General features: G+C 38.9%; 1 long non-coding RNA gene across 1 annotated transcript in view; it reads right to left on the bottom strand.

The window, feature by feature from the left end:
* The window catches only part of LOC111098848, a 53,922-nt gene extending 49,535 nt beyond the window's left edge, over window positions 1-4,387 (bottom strand). The window contains exons 1-2 of the long non-coding RNA XR_005369792.1: window positions 3,982-4,387; window positions 1,002-1,091 (exon numbers count right to left, since the gene is read on the bottom strand). This is a non-coding gene — a long non-coding RNA (uncharacterized LOC111098848). The remainder of the gene's footprint in view (window positions 1-1,001; window positions 1,092-3,981) is intronic.
* Between the last annotated feature and the right edge of the window lie 3,815 nt (window positions 4,388-8,202).

Here is an 8,202-nt window from a genome sequence, read left to right on the forward strand (position 1 = left end):
TTGAAGCCAAGGGTTAACACAGCAAGCTACAAAGAGAGTGTGTTACACTGAAGCTCAGTAGTAGAGCTGGGCCGATATTACAAGAGAGTGATTACAACCTAAACTGTTTGACAATGGTGGAATTTGCCAGAAGACACAAAGGATTGTGCTGCAGAGATATATTCCAATTTAAATACTGTTTCAGAAGAGTAAAGAGTGATACTAATGCACAAATACTGCAAATGGTAGGTAACAAAAAAACTCTGCAGAAACAGATACCTACTAGCAAGAGGATGAATGCATCAGGAACAGAAACAGCTTGTGGAAACAACCCATCAACAAGACCACACACCTGTATATATGCTTAAGAAGGCTGCAATGTGAAAATCATATTTGCTATTTATGAACATGTCCTTAGGTTAATGTGTCTGGACAGATTGTGAGAGTAAGTGGTTCTTCTAAGAATTAGATACTTGTCACTGCCTATACCTGCAGTTGAGCTGAATGGTACTTTGTATGTTAATAGTTGTTGTTTTGATAAATCATACAATTAAAGTAATGTATCATCTTGTTCCTGAGAGTTGGTTATTGCTAGTCATGCTTGATTACCTATTCCATTTACATAATGACAGAGGAAGCCTAAGATTGATTTCACCAGGCTGCATCAAGATCATCCATATATAAGAACCTCAGTTAATTCCTGGACAGCTAAAGGAACTTGCATCCTTGAATCTCAGGAAGTCTCTGTCTTTCTAAGAGTGGTTTGCCCTGAGTTCCCAAATTACCCGCATTTCTCTTGCAACTGCTAGAGCACCTGTCTCCTACTTTTAGCATGACGCTCTTCTCCAGCAAGGTGCATCCTTGGACCAGACACTATGACAATAAAGCTGAAAACCTATAGTTGGCAGAGAGGTATCTAGTTGGGTGTTGGAGGAGAGAGGCCTTCTTAGCCCCTTAAAACTACCCTTTCCATATACACAGGTTCCCACCCATCAGAAACCCCCAGCTACTAGAAAACATACCTTCAGGTTACCTCGTGAATATTCTTGTAATGGTAAGGGGATTCAAAGGTGATATTTCAGTCATCTAAAAATCGCTGGCACTTGAGCAATCTGGTTTCAAAAAAGACCCAAAATTAAACTGATGCTTACAAAATATGGTGGGGGCTGATTCTTTATGAGAGAGCATTCATTCCTTGTACACAGTGGCACTCCCTCCTAGCCAAGAAATGCACCTCTATAAGAAACTCGATCAGACTCCATACCCCTGAAGGAAGGACAAGAACCTGTCATCTTTATATCCCTCATATCTGGCACTTAGTAGCTTCTGAAATAATTGCTGAACTGAAACCAAATGTTCCTATCCTTAATCACTTTAAACCACCACAGATACAGTTATTACCTATGTAGCTTGCATGATATTTGGTAAACAATGACGTGGGCAGGGATAAAAGGATCCTCTTTTGCAAAATTTTGCTTGATGCTCTGAATTTTTTTTTTTTTAAGCAGGCTCTATACCCAGGGTGGAGCCCAACGCAGGACTTGAATTCATAACCCTGAGATCAAGATCTGGGCTGAAATCAAGAGTCAGACACCCAACTGACTGAGCCACCCAGGTGTCTCGAATGCTCTGAATTTTTAATTATAGGATTTTTCATTTTACAATGCAAGCACCACTTATATTTTTGCCCTTTCTGACCTACATAGCAAATTGCATCCTTAAAGAAATACGGGGAAGGAATATATAACCTGTGAAAGCTCATCAAATGTTGACAGACATTCTACATTATTAATCTACCCAACCTGGTTCAAGAAACAAGTTAGCATTATATAAAAGAAATTGATTAGTATTTCATTTAATTCAACTCATATTTTTTGAGCAGCTACAAATGTCAAGCACATATACTAGGTAATGGAGATTTAAGAATACAGTCCCTCCCACCCCAAGGAATTTAATGGAAGAGACAAATAAAATTATACAACTAGTGCATATTATAACCATGCATTTCTTAGATCTGTAAACTATCTTGAAGAGACCTCACAGTTTATAAGTGGAAGATTGTATCTTTGGACCCCCTTCCCCCACTTCTCAATCCCATCCCCCACCCCTAGCTACCATGAATCTACTCTTGGTGTTCTTGTTTTTTATTTTGTTGATGATTTCCTTTGCTGTGCAGAAGCTTTTTGTTTTTTTTATTGAAAGAGAGAGTATGTGTGAGTGTGTGTGTGTGTGTGTGTGTGTGTACAAGCAGGGGAGGGGCAGAGGGGGAGAGAGAGAGAGGATCCCAAACAGGCTCCATGCTCAGCACAGAGCCCAGCACGGGGCTCAATCTCAAGATGGTGAGATCATGATCTGAGCCAAAATCAAGAGGCAGATGCCCAGCTTACTGAGTCACCTGGGCACCCCTGTGCAGAAACTTTCTAGTTTGATGGAGGCCTACTTGTTTATTTTTGCTTTTGTTACCATTGCTTTTGGGATCAGACTCAAAAAACCATTGCCAAGAGTTTACTCCCTATGTTTTCTTTTAGGGGTGTTATGGCTTTAGATCTTATGTCCAAGCCCTCAAGTCATTTTGAGTTGAATTTGTGTATGGTGTACGATGGTAGTCAGTTTCCTTCTCTTACATGTGGCTGTTCAGTTTTCTCAACACCATTTATTGAAAAAACTGTCCTTTCCTCATTACATATTATTGGCTCTGTTGTAAATTAATTGACCATATGCATGGGTTTATTTCTGAGCCCTTTATTCTGTTCCATTGATTGGTGTGTCTGTTTTTATCCAATACCATACTGTTTTGATTACTATAGCTTTGTAATATCACATGAAATCACAGATTAAACATTCCAAAGTGAAGCCTGCTAGGCAAATAGATCAAACCCTGACCTACCTTGGGCAAAACATTGAGCCTCTCTCAAATATACTAACCCCACTTACTTCACAAAGTTGTTTGAGGACTAAAAATAATAGCATGGAAAGGTACCTAGTACACCATAGTTGCTCATTAACTGTGATATTATTATTATCTTCAATCTTGGACAGTGGAGCCCATGTAAAGGTAACTTGATTGAAGGGGGAAATTAAGCCTGAAAGGGACCTTATAGATGTTTAAATCCAAATCCTTACCTCATTCACCTCCTACCTGCTTTATACGGTAAACACAGAGCTGCCATTTCATCTTATCCTTGAGTACTGAGGTGGCAGTGTGGTGTGTGTGTGTGTCGAGGAGGGCAGGGTGATGAGAAGGGTGACAAGACAGTGACAGAAGGGTGGCACCTTTCCTTCTAGTGCTGGACACCTGAAGCATACATCCCCCTCTTCTTCTTTCCTTAAATTCCCTACTATTTCTTTAATCACTTCTCTAATGACTAATTTCCTTTCTTCTTGTTTAGTCTTTGGACCTAGAATATACAACAGACATGGGGGGAAGAAACCAATCTGTCTAAATTACAGGAAAGTTGCACAAAAGCACAATGACAGGAGTCACAATTCTCAGTATTCAACATCTAGAGCTTATTACTGTTCTTTGTTTTCCTCGAATGGATGATTAATGATTATTCAGGTCCAGGGAAAAGTGGGCTAAGTACAGTATTGTTTTAGTTACATGATGTGTGTTTGGAAGATAAGGAATGCTACGTTAATATTGCAGTCCCTCTGGATGACTAGACATACACAGGTAACCACACAGTTGAGACAACTGCAGGAGATAGGTACGCAGGTATTATGCTCCAAAGTAAGAAATGCTTACTGCTTTGGATTCCATAAAGCGTTTTTCCTTTTCATACTTGACATTTTTCTTCAAGGCTATCTCGAGTCCCTATCTATCAAAAATTGGAAATAAGTTCGGTCATAAACCAGTGAAATATTTCAGTTGGCGAAGTGAAGGTAATAAAACAGAGGCTCGTCCAAACTGTCCTTTGTAGTAAATTACACCCGAGGCCTAGATTACGTCAGCCTAAGGTATTGATCACGACGCTGAGAGGTTTATAACTACTATTGACTTACCGTGCGACCCGGGAGCAGAAATCTAGGAAAATTGCAAAAGCATATCTCTGGTAATGAAAAGCCCATCATTAATAGAACTTCCTATCCTGTCATCTAACTAGTGCTCTGTTGGCTTTAAGGCAAATATTTAACAAATGCTGGAAACAAGGATTTTTGCTTTCTCCTTTTATTCCGTTGCGTGCTTCTGAGTTATTCTGATCAATGTGTTTCCCTTCTTAATGATAAAAAATATAGGTTTAAAAAAAAAGTCATGAATTAATTAGTCCCATATAAAAATTTGCATCCAATCATTCAAACGGCTGTTAATCCTATATTAATATTTTTAAAATTTTTTTTACTAAGAGCTAATTCCCCGTATGGACTAATTTAGAATAGGGCTACTGTCCTAGTCTCCTGGGCAGTAAAACCCTACCTGGTTGAGCATTCTGAAAACTGGTTGATGTCAAAGAAGCAATTCCAAAATGGAACTGGACATATATAGGATGCATAAACAGAATGTTTAATTTAAGGAAACCAGCATCAATTGAACGCTTGAAGCTCTGGATCCAGACTACAATAATAATTAATTTTTATCCTTTTTTTGAAAAGAAGCCCTTTGTCTTTAGGCATTCACTTTTTCATTGTCCCATGCGTACATTCTTTTCACCACATGAGCTCCAGGCTGGCAAAAACATCCACTAATCCTTAGACCTCTGGGTTGGAACGACAAAAATGCATAAAATCTTACCAGGCCAAAAGAGATCAACTTTAAAAATCTTTGGCATCCAAACATGTCAGAACTGTTTTTCACTGACTCCCCAAGCCATTTGTGTTCCCCGCTATGGTCCATGGGACCTATAATATCACTTCCTACTTTTATTGGGCAGTCTGGAATTTTTAAGAACCATACATATTTCATTTACCTTTCTGGCTTGTTTATAATTTTCACAGTTGTCCTAGAAGTTTTCTTTCTGTCTCTAATTCCAAAAGTATTGGAGGTGGTAATGGACACACTGCTCTCTGCCAGCTGAAGCCGTCACTTTGACGTTTGCCCCTGTGTTCTGGGTGACATCTGTTCTTTCCATTATAGGCAAGCTGGGCCCTTCCTCCTGTAGAACTGCGCTGAACAACCACCATATTTATCAGAGGCAATGGTGCTTGTAAACAAGAAATGCTAAATTCAGAGTCTCTGTGAAATCCTGCCACACATATCTGAAGTCAGACGCATGATCTTCAGACATGATTTCAGAAGTCCCAAAAAAGGAAAATCACAGAGAAACCCAAATATCCTATCAGGATATTTTTGCAAGCTGTTTCTAATTTTTCTTTGGACTAAGAGAATTAAACATAGGGAATTTAAATTCTCTTCGGTGGTAGCTGAGGGGTCTGTGAAAACACACTCGGGTAAAGCAAGAAGTCGCTATCACAGAGATACTGGAAAAACATATTTCAGAAGGAAAACATCCAGTGTTAAAACTACATAGATATTTTTTTTCTGAAAATGAACTTAATTGGTAAAACTAATAATGATGATACTAATGATCTCATCCCAGAACACATCACAGGAATTAATGACTGTCTGGCAGCTAATGGGCTAAGGTAATGCTCTCAGGAATTGGTCTTGCTTAATGAAATGCTGCTTGTTTAGTAAACGAATGCTTAAAATGACAGTAGTAAAAACTCAAGGCTGCCATCATCAAGCCTGGTTGATTCACAGGGAGAAAAAAAAAAAGCTAAACACAATGTGTCACATGCTGCTCTTACTTTTTTATTCATTTGTGATTCAGAAAAAATACATGTCCTTTATAATTTTTTCTTCCATACATCTGTCTCCCACTTTTACTCTGGGGATATGTTTACTGATAGATTGTTTAACTGGCAGAGAATTAACCTGTTAATGAAAATGTAACCCCCTATAGCGCAGGCATATCAAACCTAAAATTATGATTTGCTTTGAATGGTTTTCTTTTAAATACTGTGATGTGAAAGACGTAGATCCTCCCAGTGGGCTCTAGACTATTGTCTCCAAATTATACTTAGTTTAGGAGTCGTTACATTACATCTTATTCCAGATTATTCTAACAACTGATTCGGCCCTCTCCATGTTGACTCTTCCTTATGATCCAAAACCAGCTGCCAAAACTATATATCTGATTATGTCATTTTCCAGCCTGAAAACTTGTACCCACACCTAGATATTCCCTGGGTCAATTCTTTATGTTGTTATGTCCTGTTTTGTTTTGTTTTTAGTGTATATCCTCATGGAAAAAAATTTTAGACCGAAAGAGATAGAGCGGACAGGAAATGCCCTCTGAGCACTCTCCCAAACCCTCCATCCTCACTTCCTACAGGGAAACAAAGTTAACACGTTCTTGTATATTCCGGAAATTTCCCCCTTAAGTTCTAAACTAAGCCACACACTTTCAGGACATTCTTCAAAAGCCTCCATTTTATTGACCAAACTGTCATTCATCATCATCTCCTAATCAAGAAATTATGTCTCTACCTTTGATGACTCTGAACTTCCACCAAAAATACCCCCTTTTGACATTAGCAGCATAAACAGGGCTAAACCAAGTCATTTGGACCATTGCCTTCACCCAAGCTGACTTAATAATTTGGTGCCCCTTCAAGCTGTTATTCTTAAAACATTTTTTCAACTTTTATTTAAATAGAAGATTGAAATGATGTTCTTTTAATAAAAAAAATTAAAGGAACAGATTTACTTCTTTCCATTTAACGAAGCAGAATCTAAACACTAAAAAAAAAAATCAGCAAGATATAATACTTTTCTAAAATTCTAGTTCTCTTTTACAATATTCCAACCAAACCAGCTCGGAAATTATAAAGGGTTTTAAACTTAGGTAATAAAAATAAATCACCCATTCCTGATATGCAGCATTCTGTGAGGGATTATTTTCAGAGTTTCAGCTGACGGACAACTTTTAACTGACTGGAACTGTACTTAACGTGTGGCAAACATACACCACAGAGATGAGTTGTTTACTGTAGCAAGTTATTTTGCTTCGCTCCAACTGTCCTTTTGGCAGGAGCACACCCAACCTAATTTTGTCCGTTACATAAGGAGCCACATGTGGAAACCTGAATCAGCTGACATCCTATTACTGACTTAATCCAGCCATAATTCAGTGCGCAGTGACCTGATGGGCCCATGTCTTACTCTCATTCTGGAAAGCTCTCTGGCATAGAGGTCAGGGGACAGCCTCTGGGATCAGACACCGTAGGTTTGAATCATGTCCACCATTTATCAGCGGTGTGATTTTGGACAAGTTCAACCAACCTTTCCAAGCCTCAGTTTCCACATCGAGAACATGGAAATATGAGTTGGCGACTTCCTCATGACGCTGCATGAGAATTGAATGAAACGATGCACACATAATTCTCAGTAAGTGGCAGTAATTATTTCTGGAGAGCTTGGCTTTATTACTATTAATGTTATCATTATCATACTCATCGCCATCATCACCATCATCATCCTCATCCTCCTCTACTTATAACCCGCCTTGTTCCTCAGGAAGATTCATTGTGGAAGAACCTAGAATAAAATTACCACCAAAGAGGTTCAAAGTTTAGCATAATCCAGAAATATGTGAAGGTAAAAGTCATGAAAACAGATGCCAGTTTTCTTTATCCTTTTTCATAGTACCAGCCTGGGTGTCAGGAACAGTGGGTCCACTTTACTACATGTGTGACCCTCGGTGTCACGATTCTTCCCTATAAAGTATGAGGATGATTATACTCACCGTGCTGGCTATAAATATTAAAAAATATAATATGGTTTTATACAAATATAGGTATCATTATGATCATTAGATTCATCAAAATATTCTTTTCAATTTCAAGAAATCTCCTTAGAATTCATCGGATGGATAAAATGTCCTCTAACCAACCCCAGCACTTCCCTTGCTCCAGCATAATTGCTGGAGCTGTTTACAGAGACCTGTCCTTAGCATCAGTGGGCTCAGGACTGGAGGGGGCCACGAATCTGCCCCTGGGCCTCAGCACGGGGCTTCTGGGTGCTCATTGCTAGCTGACCCTTAAACAACTCCACGTCCTCTTTGGAGTTCAAAGTTTGGGGCTGAAATCACTGCCCCTTCTCAAAGATAAACAAAAATGCAGATCTGAAGTGGTGTCCTGAGCTAACATGAAACAAGTGGAGTTGAATCTCATCAGGGCAGTGTTTTTCCAACATAATAAATTACTCTTTGTTTAAATCAGAAA

Source organism: Canis lupus, chromosome 14 (genome assembly GCF_011100685.1).
Source record: "Canis lupus familiaris isolate Mischka breed German Shepherd chromosome 14, alternate assembly UU_Cfam_GSD_1.0, whole genome shotgun sequence".
In the NCBI taxonomy this organism is placed as follows: domain Eukaryota; kingdom Metazoa; phylum Chordata; class Mammalia; order Carnivora; family Canidae; genus Canis; species Canis lupus.